Source organism: Salmo salar, chromosome ssa04 (genome assembly GCF_905237065.1).
Source record: "Salmo salar chromosome ssa04, Ssal_v3.1, whole genome shotgun sequence".
NCBI lineage: Eukaryota > Metazoa > Chordata > Actinopteri > Salmoniformes > Salmonidae > Salmo > Salmo salar.
This window is the reverse complement of record NC_059445.1, coordinates 43362506-43379182: the sequence shown is the minus strand read 5'-3', so window position 1 is coordinate 43379182 and position 16677 is coordinate 43362506.

The following is a 16677-nucleotide window of genomic DNA, read 5'->3' as shown; positions in this document are numbered from 1 at the left end:
GTCACTAGTGTTGGACTCCTGGTCACCTCATTTTGTGTCCAGCCATGCAGCTCTATTCTACATTGCAAAGTATTTGTAATCTTAGAGAGGGCATTAAACTTTTCATTCTGTAAAAGAATGTGTCAATATAATCAGGCATGAATTGCTCAATTAATGATTAATTGATTGGATTTACAGTATATAGATAGCACTTTTCTACCAACTCAAAGCACTTTATATAGTAGGGGGAAACTCACCTCATCCACTGCCAATATGCAGCACCCACCTGGGTGATGCACGGTCACCATTTTGTGGCAGAACACTCACCACACATCCACAATCAGGTGGAGCATATATGCCAATTAGGGGGATGATTAGGTGGCCAAGATGGAATGGGGCCAGGTTGAGAATTTAGCAATGACACCGGGGTTGACATCCCTACTCTTACGATAAGTGCCATGGGATTTTTAATGACCACAGAGAGTCAGGACACCCATTTAACATCCCATCCAAAAGGTAGCACCCCACACAAGCAAGGCAATGTCTCCTTCACTGCCCTTGTGATCTCCTTAGACCAGAGGGAAGAGAGCCCCCTACTGGCCCTCCAACACCACTTCCATCTGGTCTCCCATCCAGTGACCAACCAGCATCAATTCTGCTTGGCTTCAGAGGCGAGCCAGCAGTGGGATGCAGGGTGGTATGCTGCTGGCATGATACTTCCTTAAGGCTACAGTGACTGTTGTGATAAATGGACCGTACTTACAACGCATTTTATGGATGAGGATCCTTTGGAAAAGCATTTCCATGTTCTCCCAGTTTGAGCTAGGCAGAGTACCTTTATTGATTGGGGAGACTGCTACTGTTTAAACAAATGAATGTATTGACTTTCTTCTCTGCGCTCTGCACTGTACTTGAATTATGTACAGAGCATGTGTAAAACAGGTTCTCTCTCCCCAGCGTCTTTTACGTTGCCTCCCTCAGATCATTACCTTGTGACTCACCCTTTAAATGACCAGGATAGGAGATTAATCAGCATGGTTAATAGGGTAAACATACTGCAAACCCAATCTACATTCAAGATGGGGATGGTGTTGTAATTCTCATCACTCTCACAAGTTCTGATGTCAATGTGCGATCACAACGTCCTACTTTACAAGCACTATATTGTGTTACAGTCCATGTTAAGACTACTATGCAACATTTTGTTTCCCATGTTTCTAAGTGCCGGGGTTTATTCTGTTTAGGGAAAACAGTGCATACACACGTGCATATCTGTGTGTTGAGTGACAGCCATGGAATCCAAAGTCCAAGGACAGATGTATTATTTTCTGTGTTTTGCACCAACTTTTGAAACACAAATTGAGGAGAGAGAGAAAAAGTCAACCTTGGGGAATGTTGTTTTGTCAGTATATTCTACGTGCCCAAGAGGAGGGCTTAGCTCTCCCTACTGCTGTCTGGAAACTCTGGGCCTTGACTGTGGAATTGGGCGGCTGCGGTGGCAGTAAATTGTCGCTGAGTGACAGCTCTCTTTGAGAGGCCAAGGAGAGGTGTGGGAGTCAGTGTATTGTTCGCCTGCTTGCCTACCAAGTGCCACTAAACAATCACCAAGGCTGAATAGTCACAGCACTGTTTATTAAACTAGTCTTATATACTTTGTTTGGGTTGTTCTGGGGGTTAGAGGTATAGAGAAGTCTCAATGAGCAGACTCACAGGCGAGGTGCTGTAGAACTATAGCTTAAACAGAGATCTCGTCTACTTTCACAAGTGTTCTCCCTAACTCCCTCATTTATTTGTTCTGTACTTTCTCAAAGTACATGCTCGTGAAACATCTCAGGTGATAAGTGACGGTAGGAGATGCACCAAGCAGAATGATGGGAAAGTCTATCATGCCTAAAGGATATAGGTTGCCTTATCTGAATCCTGAGCAGTTTTCCCAGACTGCACTGCTGCACTAGCCGGCAAACAGCTAGGGAATACTGACCCATTGACAGAGGCTGGTCCTTTTAAGAAATGCATTAGGGTAACGGATGAGCAGGGGAGCAAACAGATCAGTGTGAATGCCTCAGAGATTCTGCAGGGTGACCGGTGAACTGATCCAAGAACATTTTAAAGGCCCCCTCCAGAGTTGACACCATGAAAAAATGTAATGTAAAGTTAGATATCCACAGCTGGGTTGAACCATGCTGCATGTTAAGCAGGAATCTCTTCTGGTTAATAGTGTTTATTAAAAGATCAAGATGTTTGTATGCAAATGTAATCAGAGTACTGTAAGTTAATTGTTAGTATATTAGAAGATTATGCCACAAGTCCTCTGTGTGGTAACCAAACCATGACTGCAGTCAAAGTCCACCATCTTTGATTTGTTTTCCAATTTCAGCCTTTCCAATCTTATCAACTTGTTTTATAGTACGCCAACCATCGTGCCAGACCATAGTGCCAGACATTCCTGTTGTTTGGCAGTGTAGAGGGCCCATAAAGGATGGCTATGACCCAGAGAGATGTTATGCATTGCAGACAACTCTCTTTGAAGGAAGGAACATTCCTAACCTGAACTCTACACTCAGGACATTATGTGGGCTAATATTCTCGGATGGGTATGTTGCACCTTCCTATCTACAAGATAAGCAGCAATGACATTCAAACATGCAGCATCAGTTAACAGGGACTTCTGAAAAATCACACACTGTAGCTATTCCCCTTAAATCCATCTTACTTAGAACGTCATTATCATGTTCTTGTGAATATTGTTTAACATTTGGAAAATGTCTCTGGTTAATGGGAATGAATTTGTTAGAATTACCATATGCCATATTTAAAATTTAAAAAAAATATGCATTTCCTCTAATGCAGTGACTTAAATGTGTGGAGATTCAGCATGTTTTGGATGAATTTTCACAGCCAGAACGTGATTATTCTTGGAGACTCTTCAGTGATGGATTCCTAATTAAAGGCCAGAATTGAGACTACATGGCAATCACAACCGCACCAGAATCACTCTGCTCTATTTGAAAGATCACATCCATGTATTAACTATTCATCTATTAGCATATTAACAAGATATTTGAAAGGGGCTACGGTAAAATGTATACAGCTATTTGCCGGAAAGGAAATAAAAATGTCGAAGCAGAACATTGGCTCTGTTTTAGTAGCAGATCTGCTATAGGGCTGTGTAAAAAGCTGCTGTCTACAGAGACCCATAAGGTAGAACAGACTTGTTTTCTGGTCCTCCTAATCTAACCGCCCACTTCTGCCCTACCGAACTGAAGGTTTGGACTTCATCAGTTGCCTTATCAAGCCACATTGTTAGAATGTGTGACAACCTGAACAGCTTCAGAGATCCACGCTGCTTATCAGAGCTACCTTGAACAGAGCTGATATGTAGCTTTCATCAAGTTCATTCCCTCATTGAGTCATGAAGATCAGTCATCTGGATGATTCAGTAAGTACCATACGGTTCAAGCAAACTGGATTATTTGAAGAAATATGCACGGTTTATGTCCCCTGCAATGGTAAAAATCAGCTGTCATTTTGATTAAGTGAGCATTTAGAATCAGCCACAACAAAGGACAGTCACTCCTTGACAGTGTTTGGTCTTCCTTCTTCACTCTTTTCTCTTGGAAATTATTAGCACAGAATTTCACATTTTATAAGAGGATACTTAAAAGATGGTCCATCACTGCAGTAAGAAAAGAAAACGTGCAACATGAGTGTCGAAAAAGTCATCATCGTTAGTGGAGGAGAGCAGTTGCCATGGTTTCACTGACAGGATGCTTGTCACCTTCACTCTGCCCAGCCACCCCATGCTAACCTCGTGATGTTCTGCAATGTCCAAACATGGGCCAGAACAACAGAATGCAATGGTCACTATGACACCAATGGTAACATGTTAAATCAATCAAGTCAGAAATGATCACTGCTATTGTGAAAGAGTTCTTGTTGTCTCTTTATTCATGTTGGGCTAGAGCAGGGAATACCAGCTGGCCCTCGCTATGTGTTCATTATTTTTGTTTGGTCTATTAATTGATTGGTGATAGAGGTGTGACATTTTGTCACTGAAGCTCCCATTAAAACTATTGAATTCTTAAATGACGTATTGCTTGCAACTGCAAGATTACATGTCATTAATATCAATAGTTAACAAATAGTTGATAAATATATTGATTAAACACAAATTATATATTGTTTTTTTGTGCTGACCTGGCAAAAGATGACTGATATTGCAAGCCCCTGGGGTAGAGGAGTGAGGTGGAGCATCTGTGCAGCAAGGCAGAAGCAATGAGACATTTAGCTGAATGGGGGCCTCAGGGGGAATGGAATGAGAGGCAGCACAGTGGGTAGATGATGTCATCATTAACAATAGATTTTTGTAAGTGTGGTCATTTTTTAGATGTCTTTGGAGCTGCCATGATTTTAATTCAGTGGGCAAGACTTTGTTGAATCCATTTAGCCTCCCCCTCCCCCCCCCATGACCAGACAGGAATTCCATCTCTACCCCTCACGGCCCTGCTGCTACCCTCAAATGGGAGGATCTTTGTAGAGAGATTTGCACGGTTACTACGGCTCACATTTCAGTTTTATTTCTACTTAAATGATACAATCAGTAACTGCAGGAAATCACCTGCAAGACAAAGTACATCATATAACTGGAAACTCCACTGCTGGGAAATAGTTTTTTCCGTCTATTGTTTTTGGTTATTTTGGGTGAATGTTATGTTATTTACTTGCACTCAACCGTAGACAGACTGGACATCAGCCGAGGTCAAAATTCAGCCGAGGACTTAGAGACCTGACCGTTTAGTATGATTCAGCACATTTTAAAAATAACCTTCCATCTGGCAAAAACTGAACTGAAAGTGAATTGTCACTTTTAATGCATTGTAACTATTTTCTGTTTACTATATTAAGTTAAGTGTGTTGTTTAAAGGCAACATTTTGCATCCCTGACATGACAACCAAACGATATCCCAGGAAGACGATTTGGTCCCGCTTAAAATTATGTTCAGCTTATAAAGGCTTCATAATGCCTTCATAAGCACTACATCAAATCAAATAAAATCAAATTTATTTATATAGCCCTTCGTACATCAGCTGATATCTCAAAGTGCTGTACAGAAACCCAGCCTAAAACTCCAAACAGCAAGCAATGCATGTGAAAGAAGCACGGTGGCTAGGAAAAACTCCCTAGGAAAAACTCCCTAGAAAGGCCAAAACCTAGGAAGAAACCTAGAGAGGAACCAGGCTATGAGGGGTGGCCAGTCCTCTTCTGGCTGTGCCGGGTGGATATTATATATTATATTATAACAGAACATTATACATATATGTGTTACAACGTATCTATAACCATATGTCATATGTATAAAGGGATCGTAAATGCGGCATAACTGCGTGACATAATCACCAATGTCAAATGTAACATAACCCACTATGTCGAATACGATATAACCATGTGCTTTATAAAGGGTGACATGTTGGGTCGAAGGATTGGAATACGCTCTAAAGGGAAGTCATATTAGTCACATAATCACATAATCTCCTTCACAGACACTTCCGCCCAAATGTGAGGAATGTGTGGTGGACCAACACATTAAACTTGGCCTTCATTAGTTAGGGTTAGGTTTAAAATCACATTTTAAGAAGATACATTGTGGAAATGGGAAGGGTTTAACCATAATTATGACCTTTTTACTGCGTTAACTAGTGACGATGACAAATACTTTACTCAGCTAGGTCACTCCTATATAGTTCTATGGTCACTCCCACTAAGGCCAACTTTGAATGGTTGATATCACAGGCTTCTATGTGCTGTGCGTACAATAGCCTGAGAATGACATTACACCAAGAAACACTTACATTGATGAAAGCCCCCAACATAAGGAAATTGAAAGTGGCCAGCTGAAACCAAGTTACATGTTCCTCAGGACACGAACACAACAAAAACTAGCCATACCGTGCGTTGTTGGGACCATCAGTTCTTTGACGCATTCACCCACTCTCCCACTGAAAGATCAGCCACAAAATGTTGGCACCATTGTAACAGGTTGTTATCAAGCCCTGGTCTCCAGCATGGGAAGAGAAGAGGAATACCTGGTGCGGTAGTCACAGGTTGGGCTACTCCAAATCATCTTGGTTCTGACATACACACAAGCTTTGCAGGTCCATCAACCCATTTAAATACCTCTCACTCCCTACAGTAACCTGTGGATCATGAGAGAACCTTCATAAATCAGCAGAATGTTGTTAACCTATTTATTGAGACTTTATGTAGTGTCCTGTAATACTTCATTCATAACACATCCATAAAGACTCTATATTGCATGACGCTGTACTTAATTTAAAGTCAGACCCATTTGGTACTGTAATTCATAACACATACCTAAAGGCTTAACGATGTAAACACAAATGTATTAACACTTAGGGAATTATCACTAACAGCTAAAACAAATAAACATTAAAGACATGTTTAAACCATAAATGTCCTTTTATTTGTATTTTTTTAAACAATACTAATACATTAAGTTTCAAAAAGTCCAGCAATGCAATTCATTAGACATTACACAGGACTGTGAATAGAGTAGCATGTCCCTAAGCTGGCGGACAAATGGCTCTTGCCTCTCTGCGTGCTAGAGGTACTGCATGTTGGATCCAACCTTAAAAGTAATAACAAAGAAAGTTAGCAGGTCTGTTAGGAAATGCCTTTGTCACACCATCTGGATAAGGGCATTTTTGTGCTGCGCCAGAAACTCTAAATGGGAGATGGGAAACTCCATTTGATTCTTATTATTATATTAATCTTTCATTTACAAATCTCATGACGTGATGTATCGAAGACGTGGATGTTATTTCAGCTGAGCCTGCTAGCTAGCTAGCTAAATTTCATCTAGCTACAGTATGTAATCTAACTCAACACTTAACTACTACAAACTAATTTAAATTACAATAAATAAAGGTTGATTTACATGTTTTTCGCTGTCGGGTAGGCACCACAATTGGGCATTTGATTTGCAAACTCATCACATAATCAGTGTCCTCTCACAACACTAAAAAAGTACTTCCGGGTCACGGAATTTCTGAAATGTTCTAAATAAAAGTACCCCACGTAATAGTATATGTCCAAACATTAACAATGATTCATATTTGTTCATATTTAAGTGACATTTGCATTACATTTGGGTTTTTAAACATGTTCCAATGTCATATAAATGACCACAATGCAAATCACTGTATATGGCTTACAGAGCAAAAACTGTTCTGGGTGCCGCAGTAAAAGTATATACAGTATGGTGTAATTTCATGGGGCTGACGGAGTGTTGCTGGCCTTTTACTCCATCCATTCCATTGGTGGCCACAATACGAATCACTATGAAATACATAACCATCACATGAGATTACTGCACAAAAAAACTCTAACCGAACAACAGTGGGGCATGTGCACTGAATTTAAGGGCAACTACACTCAAAACTCAAAGTTTCTTAGATTTTTCACACACCTCAAAAGTAATCTCCTGATGTGGAAAGTAATCTCCTGATGTGGATTAAGCATTGCTGTGAACACAGAAAATCAAATGTTGTTTTTCTATTTAAAAAAGTGTGAAAAAATGGGGTGAAACCTGAAAAAAATTGGGGAAATCCAAAACCAGGAAAAACGAAACTCTGAAAATGGAAAATGGAATTTGGGGGGAAAAAAAACAGAAGTAGGCAAAAAATAAAAACTGATTTTAAAAGGCCCTACCAACGTTTTTTGCTGTGCATGACTGCGCTTTAGAGTGTGTGTCATCCTGCAGCGCAGCATTTTGGGGATGTTTCAGGTCCACTATTGACTATGTACTCAAGAGGGAAAGTAGTTGGGCCATCCTAGAAATGTTTTAGAGTAATATAATATATATAATTTAGCACTTGTGACAAAGTAATGTGTGAATACAGTACATTTTTACGTATCGGTGTCCCCCGGAATCGAACCCACTATCCTGGCGTTGCAATGCTCTACCAAGATACATAACAGGGTTATAAATGCTTTGTGAAGCCTCAATTTAATATGATTTATAAGGCCTTTATTAAGCAGTGCTTATGCCACCCTTGAAAAAAAGCAGAGATTTAGGTCATATTTGACATAGTGAGTTATGTCACATTTGACATTTAAGTGATAATGCCAGAGAAGCGCGTGTTTGGAGGATATATTGTCACGGTTTGCCAGCCCTCGGACTTCATCTCGGGCCTAACAACACCCGTGCCAATATATCCTCCAAACACACGCTTCTCTGGCATTATCACTTTTATACAAAGGGTTAGCAACATATTCAAATAATGATTGACATATTTTCATTAAAAGCATTATTTTGGACACGGCCGCCAGTTGTACGGTGTTTCCTCCGACACATTGGTGCGGCTGGGTTAAGCAAGCAGTGTGTCAAGAAGCAGTGCAGCTTGGCATGGTCGTGTTTCAGAGGACACATGGCTCTCGACCTTCGCCTCTCCCATGTCCGTACGGGAGTTGCAGCGATGGGACAAGACTGTAACTACCAATTGGATATCACGAAATATGGGAGAAAAAGGGGTATATATATATATGAATTTAGATGAATTTAGTCATACTATTTCATCCTTCCACAAGATATAGTCCCGACCCAAGACGGCTGGTCATTAGTTCTATCGGTTCGATTGCCAGAGACGCGACCCAGTCGCTCAGTCATTTTGTTCTGAATCTATAGATGCAACCCCGTCATTTGTTCTAAATGTTCCATTGCCATACTGGCTGTCAACGTTCTTATCCCTTGCTTGCTAGCTAGCCAACTACAGCTAATTTACAGTCACATCAAACAGTGCAGACAGAATAACAACAGTAGCTACATTTGTTTAGGCCGTTTTTCTAGTGACTTTTATTTGGATACATCCATAACAATGAGCTAATGAGGCGCGTTTTTGCCTGGTTTAGAAAATGTGTTCACTTGTCAGCTAGCCAACAACACAGCTAACACAATCACTTCAAAATGAAGCTGGAAAGACAGCAAACTAGCTGCATTTTGTTTTTCATTTTACCTTTTTCAATTTCTTTGTATATATCCTTAAAGATTTCGACTGGCTGAGAAACACTGCCTGCCTGTCTGTCTGTCTCGTCCTGACTCCCGACATGTTCATTACTATGGGACAGCTGGAGGTCGAATAGAAATGTAAGATAATGTCTAGATGTTTTTTTATAGTGGAGATCAAGTTTATAAGTTGCCTGTCTGGAATGATGAGACAGTGGATTGCTCAGTCAGATGGAACAGAGTAAATAGGCATTTTAAAGTCATAGATTTACCCGGTGGTAACTTGTGGAATAGACACTGACTGGAATGCGGTTTTAACCAATCAGCATTCAGGATTAGACCCACCTGTTGTATAATGGTGGTTATGTCACACAGTTTTGCCACATTTATGAACTCTTTATAAAGCATAACATACGGTTATAGATGATTTGTAACACATTTATGTAGTGTTTAGGAAGGCTTTATGAAGGCATCATGAATTCTTTATAAGATGCACGTCATTTAAAGCGGGACGACTAGGTCAGATGGTCGTTGTACACAGGATGGTGGCATCTTATTTATGAGACTAAGGAGACAATGCAGACAATGTGTCAGTCTCTTCTCCCACTGATGAAATCCTCTAATTTGATTGGGTGACAGACTGTCGAGCCATCTGGACCAGTCTTCACTGGGTCAAAACTGGGAAGACCCTCAAAATAGAACTGCCAGTCAGAATTCCCAATGACAAGATTGGGAAAAGAACCAGGATGGGGGAATGTATTTTGCTAACAAGCTTCCAATCAAATTTGGCATCTGTTCTAAAGGGGAGTGTGGGGGCTGACGTTAACTGCCCTGATGCACATCGCCTGCATGCTGATGCTGTTTGCAATAGACTCATCAGAATACTCCTCCTTAGCCTAGATTCAGAACAACATGTACTATGTTATCTACATATTTTAGATTGGACACTCAGTATCATCACAGTACCTTAAACAGTAAACAACATGAAGCGATCTGAAGTCATTCTGGTGCTTTGGCTGGGCCAGGCAGACAGCTAATGGAAACCCTGCTCTGAGTTGTCCTGCAGACCCAACGCTTCCCCCCCGCAGCCTTTCTGATAAAGCACCAGTCAACGTCTAACTGGTTTCATTAATATATTAGTAGCAGTGATGTTTGCTGAAACCTCAGAGCAATGATGTTATCCAGCCCCCACCCTCGCGCTCCTTGTTTGCCATGGCAACATTTCACTCAAGACAGATATGATTTGTTTCCCAGCATGCTTTTGGATATGTGCTCGCTACTCAATTTGTGTTCTGCGTTAAGGGTCGTTCCATGTCATTTCATCAAGCCATGACACCCACCATCTCAGATTGTTCTGAAATCGTTTCTGTCGTTAGAAACAGATAAGATAAGCATTCCTGCAACATTATTTTGTTGAAGTATAATTTGATCTCTGAGAAATTAAGCTAATTGATTGAACCCAAATTGGCCATTTTAATGATTCATAGAATATTCAATAAATATAGTACTTAACATCCGATTTGGACCAAACATTTTTCTAACAGTGAGTAAGACATGAGGAATTCAAAGCAATAGTCAAAAGCCACCCACGGACACCCCATCAGTTAGCTTAATTTTTCAGAGAACAAACTATATTTCAACAAAATAATGATGCAGGAATGCTAACCTTATCGGTCTCTAACAACTGAAACAATTTCAGAACAATGTGAGATGGTGGGTATCTTTTTGATCCTCTTTGTGCTTTTTGAGGTAGATAACCCTTAATGAAACCCTGTGGTGAATAGAATTTATGGTGCCTAATGTCAGTGGAATTAATATTGCTAGCTCCTGGTAAAAGACTCAATCTAGTCCTCTATGTAGTCTATTTTACTGTGCTCTATTTTCTCTCCAGACTTCTTCCCACTATTTCCTTTTTGTATTTCCTCCGGCTCAAGATCACATGGAAACATGAACCTCTTTAACAATGTCCTTATGCTGTGAGGTATGGTCTACAAATGATCGGAATTGCACATTGCTTTGTTCATACAGAGGATTGTAGTTTCATGCTGCATTACTATGGTTCCATGAATTGTGAGTCACTCTTAAAATTGACTTGAATCACGTTACAGAAACTGTGTGACCTACATAAATATAATGTAATGATTACTGTGATAAGTAGATTGCAAACGTAGACAGTATACCCAGAAAACCAAAACTGGTTCTGTGAATGTTCCCAGAACATTTAATTAAGTAGTTGGAAAGGTGTAAGAACATTCCCCTTAAAAGTTCTAATAACACAGTCTGTCCATTTGTGTTGAGGATTATACAATGTTGGTATTAGGGTGGAAAAAACATTCCTCTGATGTTGCAAGAATGTTAACAGAACATATTTTTTTATGTACTTTAACAGTTCCCAAAACATTTCATTATGTTGTGAGAACAGTGTTGGGACATAACAACATATAGGTTTCCAAAACACAAAATATGTCTAGTTGTGATTACATTCTTACAATGTTTGTATGAGGGGGCACAAAACCTTCCCTCGATATTTTTAGAGTGTTATTCTATGTTCCTAAAATGGTAAAATTACTTTTTTTTTTTTTCTTTTTTTTTTTCTTCATGTTTTAATGCTATCTTACAGTTGAGGAATTTGTTTGTAACAACAATTCATGACAGCTAACATGACAGTTTCTTAGACATTGATTGTACAAACATAGTTTTAATGTATTTTGTTGATAGTCGCAAGCGTGGTTTGAACCTGGGAGATTTGGAGTATTACCCCTGGAATTAATCAACTGCACCACTTACACAAACACAAAGCTGTTCACACTTTTACTCTGACTTCCAGGTTGTGGTCTTTGTCTTTGCAGAGATAGAATAACTAAATCTAGCAAAACAAATATCCTCTATTATTTCTTAGTCTACAAATTTGTCTACAAATTTGATTTCAGAAATTATGTAAAAGTATTGACTGACAGATTGTGGTGAGGAGTACATTTATGTGCATATCTACTAATAAATGTATAGTAGCTATATTATAGCCATCATTTGAATAATAATTGAAAGATTTCAGTGCAAAGGGAAATCCATTGGAAACATAAGGATCCAGGTGGCGCAGCAGACTAAGTAGCCCATAGGGTTGGGCAGATCGGAGGGTAAAATCTACTTGATGACATTTCTTTAAAAAAAAGCTATATCTACAGTCGCTAGTGAAAGTCTACACACCCCTTGCACAGTCCTCATATTTTGCTGCCAATAATATAAATATAAAAAGAGAATACATTAGATTTTTTTTCTACCAATCTATACAACCTACTCCACATTTTCAAAGTGAAAGAAAGATTATGGAATCGAATCAAATTTTTTAAATGAAGATGTCTTGATTGCGTAAGTCTTCACACCCCAGAGTTAATACTTGGTGGAAGCACATTTGGCAGCCATTACAGCTGCAAATCATTTTGAATAAGATTTTACCAACTTTGCACAAATCGTAGGGCAACATTTATCCATTGTTTTTGTCAAAATTTCTCAAGCTCATTGATGGACAGCAATATTCAAACTTTGTCTATCATTTTCAAGCACATTTAAGTCAGGACTGAGACTGAACATACCCATAACATGATGCTGCCAGTGCCACCGCAACACTTGCAAATATAGAGGGTTTCACTCTGTGTTGTGTTGTATTGGATTTGATCCAAGCCTGTAGTTTTTAAGTTAATTTATTTGCAGTCTTACTTACCAGCCTTGGTGCAAACAGAATGGATCATTTTATTTTACATAGGCTTCCTTCTTTTCACTTTGTCATACAGGCCAGTAATGTGGAGAGAATGTTGTTGATCCTCTGTATTTTCAAGTTTTGTGGTGGCAGCATCATGTTATGGATATTCTTGTCACTGGCAGGGACTTACATCTGCTTGAAAATGGCTTACGAGGCATCGATATGAGTCAGAAACATTTATTCTAGTGTCAAAATTGACAACAAAGTGTAAATAGGATCATTTTGGTCATGAAGTTAGTCTCGTCCAAAACAGAGATCTATCTGCAAGATGATAGGGGAAAAAATGATGGCCCAGAATGTGTACTGTAACAGTTTTCCATGGGTTGGGTTTATTTGAATCCTGCCCACATGCCCACAGCTGGCAGCACCTTAGTAATCATAAATTCAGAGCACAGCTGCACGCGACCCAATCGTAATGCCCGTGGTCAATTTGGTTTAACTTTGGATATCCCTATGGGGCCAGTTAGGGACCATCAGCAAATTACACAATGTACATGGGACAATATTTTAAAAGGTCAATACTGTAGTTCCAAATTTCAATGACTTAAAAAACTCAAACCAACTGTAGATTGTAGAAATTCATATTCAAATATTGAAAGTATTTAAAAGATTTGTAACATGAAAATATTGTCCCACTTACATTATGTAATTTTCAATGTGTAAAGTTTTTATTTGCTTTGTTGAAAAGAAATATAATAAATACAGAGAAATTATCATATTGATCACACATGATTTTGTAATAACAAAATTGGTAAAGACAAGAGAAATAAAAAGAGGTGGGCCCAAACTCCCCATCCCATTCCCCCAGCCCAACATGTCTCTGTCAATTTTGGAGTATGTTCTAATAACAATAACAATGTGTTATTACATTCCCCCATGAGAACCTTAAGGGTATGTTCTGTGGGAGTTGTTACAGATGTTGTGTGAACAACATTTTAGCGAATGTTAGGAAAAGATTCCACAGCCTGGTCTCATAGACTAGATAAAACATAGTCAACATAAACACAGGACACTGAAATGAGTATGATATGTTCCATTTGGTCTGGTTACATAAGCAGGAAGGTTACTTAAGGGAGAAATTAAAGGGGGGTGGTTGATTTTGGGTGGATGGGTGTGTGTATAACACAAACTTCTAGCAACCCAAAGATTGCGTGTTCAAATCTCATCACGGACAACTTAAGCATTTTAGCTAATTAACAACTTTGCAACTACTTACTACTTTTTAGACACTTTGTAACTACTTAGCGTGCTAACTAACCCTTCCCCTAACCCTAACCTGAACCCTTTAACCTAATTCCTAACCCTAACCTTAACCCTAACCATAACTGCTAGCCTAGCTAATGTCAGCCACCTAGCTAATGTTAACATTAACCACCTAGCCACCTAGCTAATGTTAACATTAACCACCTAGCCACCTAGCTAATGTTAACATTAACCACCTAGCCACCTAGCTAATGTTAACATTAACCACCTAGCCACCTAGCTAATGTCAGCCACATCAAATTGGAATTTGTAATACATTAAATGTATTGAAAATCCGGAACATAGTGTACAAATTTCAATTCGTAACATACCATACGAATTGTAATTTCTAACATATCATACAAAATGGATGATGGACATCCACAAATTAATACATACCATACGAAACATAGCATATAATTCTAAATGGACGAAGACAGATTTACATTTACAATGTTACGTCTACCCCTGAGTCCAGGTTGCATTCCAAGGAGATTTTATTTTTTTAAATGTTCTTAAAAAAAAAAATTGGTGATCAAAAAATTATTTGAATGTTTGTGAGACGTTATCATCCTAATATTAACTAGAACCTATTAGGAATATTAGCTAATGTCCTGAGAATATTCTCGGTTTGCTGGGTACATATTAGATCTGATAATATGGAACAGTGCAGTATTTTCACTACAATTCTGCATTTTTTTTTTCTTTCTAATTTTAAAACATTTGGGATAGTTTTGTGAGTTTCAGCACAATGGACGTCTCCACATATGTCACTTTCCATGGGACTGATTTCAGCACCATGGACAGTACCACCAATGCAGCTTTTCATGACAAAAGTAAATGGCACATGTTTTCTTTATTCATCAAACTCTTTATCACCTGTAACAACATACTTTACTGAATATAGAGTCATCTGTCATTGTGTGTTTATTTGTTTTTGTTTCACATCTGAGTGTTTCATTATACAGTCATTTGGTCTAATGTAATTTTGAGTATTCATCTCAAACCATATGTTACACAATCATTGGTTAAGCCTGTTTAGTCGCAGCAAATGGATTAGCTTGTCAAGCCACACCACACCAAAGGTGAAAAATGTAAATTAATTATGATAATTAGTTGGTCAGCGATCTATATTATGTAATGGCAGACACTAAGGTACAATAGTATAGATAACTGAAAATCCATATGAACTTGTGTAACAGAAAATCTGTCAGATGTATCTGTAAATTCTCATATTGACAGTCTTCCCAGCAGCACGCGAATGTTCTACCAAAAGCAAATGAGTTATTCCTTAGAGGAGCCTATTTTGTCAATTGTCAGGAAGATTCAGCCTGCTTGTCAATACAGCCTTGCAGCTTCAAAGCTCGCGATTATGATGAAAAAAATATGTAATGAATGTGTAATTGATGGACTCGCCGATGTATTTTTCATGTCCAGATAATATTAAGCCTGTCTACAGACCCACTGAAGGGGTATTTCATATCCAAAGTGAAATAATGGCTAATTAGTTCTGGAATATAGTAGCTCTCACTCTGACTCTGACTTACCTTCCTGAACTGAATAATTCATTTGAAGCATCTAAAATGAGTCTTTATATTGAGACACTTATATTGTATTCCTGGTACAGCTGAAAAAATATTGTCTATGTGAGAGAAATTACATCCAATTTCGGGGTCAAACACACAAGCAAACATTTGTGTTTGACTTTCATAATGATTTAAATGAAATCATAACTATTCCACATTTTTATAGAGCTTGAACATGCTTTGAGTGTCATGGACGTCGTAAGAATAGGACCAAGGCGCAGCGGGTAAAGTGCTCATACTTAATTTATTTGATGAAAACACTTAAACAAAATAAACAAATGACGAAAAACAGTTCCATAAGGCACACAGGCTATACAGAAAATAACCACCCACAAAACACAAGTGAAACAACATCAACTAAATATGGCCTCCAATTAGAGACAACGACAACCAGCTGCCTCTAATTGGAGGTCATGCCCAAAAACCAACATAGAAATAGAAAACTAGATTTAACCATAGATATAGAAAACATAGAACACAAATCAAAAACACCAAAACAAACACCCCCTGCCACGCCCTGACCATACTATAATGACAAATAACCCCTTTTACTGGTCAGGACGTGACATTGAGGCTGATTTGAGTCATTCATGGGAAATATCCCTTCTGCCTTCCCCTGTTTTGTCTCTATTTGAATACAGAACAAAAACAAGGCAAATGTTGATATCAGAGGCACAATAGTGCATCAGAAGAAGCCCTGCACAACATTTTCCGGTCACACTTTATTTGGATAGTCCTTATTTTCCATCTGTAGATGCTCTGATGATGGTCATACTATCAACAAACTGATAAGCAACTGCTTGCTAAGGTCAGGGTTAGGTTTAGAATAAGGGTACAAGTTAGGTTTAGGATTAGAATAAGGGTAAGTGTTAAAGTAAGGGTTAAGTTTAGGATTGGGATAAGGGTTAATGTTAAGGCTAGGGTTACTAGATAGTTATTTGAAATGATAGTCTGTAGAGCAACTACAGATGGACTGTCCAAATATACATTTTCCTGGCTGTGATCACTGTAAATTGCAATTTGTATCACGGGTGTCGTAGGGTAAAGACCAAGATGCAGCGGGAAAATATATACTCATCTTCTTTTTATT